Consider the following 2,816-nt stretch of genomic DNA (forward strand, 5'->3'; position numbering starts at 1 on the left):
TCTGGGTCTTCAGTCTGCCCATGCATCCTGCAGATTTTGGACTTGCCAGCTTCCACAGTTGCATACGCCAATTCCTGAAAATAAATTCATCTCTGTGTATACACATTGTACTGGTTCTGCTTCGCTGGAGAATACTGACTAATAAAGTAAGATACTAAAATTTTGAAAAATGATGGTAATTCTAGGGAGGGCTTAGAAGATCTGTGTGCAGAACGTGATTTAGTCTGCTTAACCCCAGGGGATGCACATGCTTTATAAGGTTCTCTGTTCTTTAATTGTTTGGGTTGCAATTGACTTTCTGTTCCTATAGCTACTCAGGGATTTCTTTAGTCCTCACACCCCATTTTTTCCCTTTTCTCTAGGTCCATTTAATTTAATTAAAATTCAAATATATGTACTTCCCCAATATGTTATAACTGTATGTAAAATTTCCTAAAAAGCTAGTATTGGGAAACTCATGAATTAACTATCACTTTTTTTGGGGGGGTGTGGGGGATGGGGAGGAGAATCAAATGAAGGAGTCTTTTGGAATTTTTGTTGCAATCTCTGTGCTATTTACCATTAGAAAGCATTTTATACTCATGATCTACTACCCTCAGGCCTAGAATGTGCTCATAGCCCATGGGGATTTTAAGAACCACGTTCCCCACAAAACTATGCTTTCCTGATGGTTTCAGGGGCCCTCAGAGCAATCCACAAGTTCTAGAATCTCCAACACTGGGTTTCCTGCCCCTGATATTACCTGGGAGAACTGAAGACTGGAGGAGGACCGGCAACTGGAGGCAGAGACGGATTCCTGGGCTCAGACTCCACCCGCCCTGATGAGCTCGTAGGGGCAGAATGCGAGTGAGGGGGGCTGCGAGTGTGTTTGACCGGCCAAGTGCAATTTCTGCATTTAAGAGCTTCATTGACAACCTCAGAAACAAGGAAACATAAAAGATATCCATTGATTGTAGTCAAAACACAGTTTTGGAGCTGGATTTCAGCCATGCCTCAATGACTGTTGGTGAGATTCCTAGAGAGGTTTGGCCCACAGGCTATAATCAGGGTTCAGAACAGATTCCAACAGTCCTAGGAACCGTTGCTTCCAATTTCCTAACTTTGAATGTGAGCTGCCTGTCCCAAGACATAGAATGTAGCCAAGTGTCTCCGTTACACATCTCAGCTCACTAAAACAGATGTGCATAATAAATATCTTTATTTTTCTGTAACCATAATCATGGTTTTGGGTCCCCAACCACAAAGGTGGGAGAAATTTAATTGCAGCCAATTCCGGATTCTCATCTTTACCCATAGGCGTCTGCCCGAACTTAATAGCCCACGGCCTCCGATTTCTGTATCTTCTATCCTCCTGAGAATCCCCTGAAACTTTCGTGTCTCAGTCCAGTCCTTGGTGGTCATCCCGGGCAGCCTGCTATGGAGTCTTTCTTACTGCTCACTGCATGGCCCTTTAGGTGGCGGCTTTCTCTGGTAACTTCTGTTCCACTGTCAGTTACTGTCCTTCTCCCACGGCCTGCTTTCTTCTGTATTGTTGTTCCCTTGCAGCTCTAGCCAGGAAATAGGCCTATTGGGTTTTGGAGCCCATAAACTCTCTTGGGGATATCAGGGAGCAAGTGAGGAATTGATCCACATTTACCACTTTTATTTTTTTTTTATTATTATTATTTTTTAATCCTCACCCAAGGATATGTATATTGGTTTTAGAGAAAGAGGAAAGAAGTGAGAGAAGAAGAGAGAGGAGAAGGAAACAACGATCAATTGTCTCTTGCACACACCCTGACCAGGGATTGAACCTGAAACCTAGGTATGTGCCCTGAACAGAAATCGAACCCTCATCCTTTTTTGTGTATGGGAGGACACTCCAACCAACTGAGTCACCTGGCCAGGGCCACACATTGCTTTTAAAGCTTCCTTTTAACTCTCAGAGGGTGGGAATATCTTATTTGTATGTACAAAGCATCCTTCCATGTCCTCTCTCTATACTACATGTTTTTGTATATTCTTTCTATTAGCAGAGAATGGGACAAAGACCAGTCCTGAGTAGGAAAGGAAATACTGTGGGGAAGGAGTAGTATTTTTAAAAAATTAACCTTCATTATAAGTTGAGAGTGAAATTGTCAGAACTGAGTTACAGAGTTTGTTGTCCTTGAAGGGAAGTTATCCCAAGAAAAGAAGAAATATGTGAGACATATTTGAGAGGTGGATTGGGAACGTTGCTTTATTAGAAAACTAGTAACCACCTGTAGCTCTTTTACCCTAAGTCTGCCTGCATTTTCTTTGATAGTAATTTTCAGGAGTGAAATATGTTGCTGTTTTGCTACTGTGTATCTGGATAACAATAAGCCAGATTCCTAACACATTGATGGATTTTGTAATTTAATAAGCTTTTATTAAATGAATGAATGATAAAAGCTGTAGATAGCAGCACAGAGCTAAATGAGCAGGGGGAGCTTCACAAATGTTTACCATTTGAAAGATGGATGCAAAATTAACATTTTCTCTTGCTCAGGAGGCATTTTGTAGTCTCGGGGAGCAGTATGTATACATTAGGGAACTTATTTCATTAACAGTTCTCAGCCAGGCCTTTGGCTATTGAATGTTGACACAATAAAAAACCCACTAACCAACCAACCAACCAACCAACCATCCACTCTGCAGAGCTGTGTTAAGGATACTGGACTTTAACTTCTTGATTGGCGGTATTACCAGCTGACCTGTGAGATGGATCACTGTGGTCAAAGGCTATAAGTTATGATGTTTGCCTCTTAAAAAGTAAATGCTACCCTGAAGTTCACAGTTTGCAACTTGCAAGTGAC

Source organism: Pteronotus mesoamericanus, unplaced genomic scaffold, assembly GCF_021234165.1.
Source record: "Pteronotus mesoamericanus isolate MK-2021 breed Mesoamerican mustached bat unplaced genomic scaffold, CSHL_Meso_final contig_74, whole genome shotgun sequence".
Lineage (NCBI taxonomy): Eukaryota > Metazoa > Chordata > Mammalia > Chiroptera > Mormoopidae > Pteronotus > Pteronotus mesoamericanus.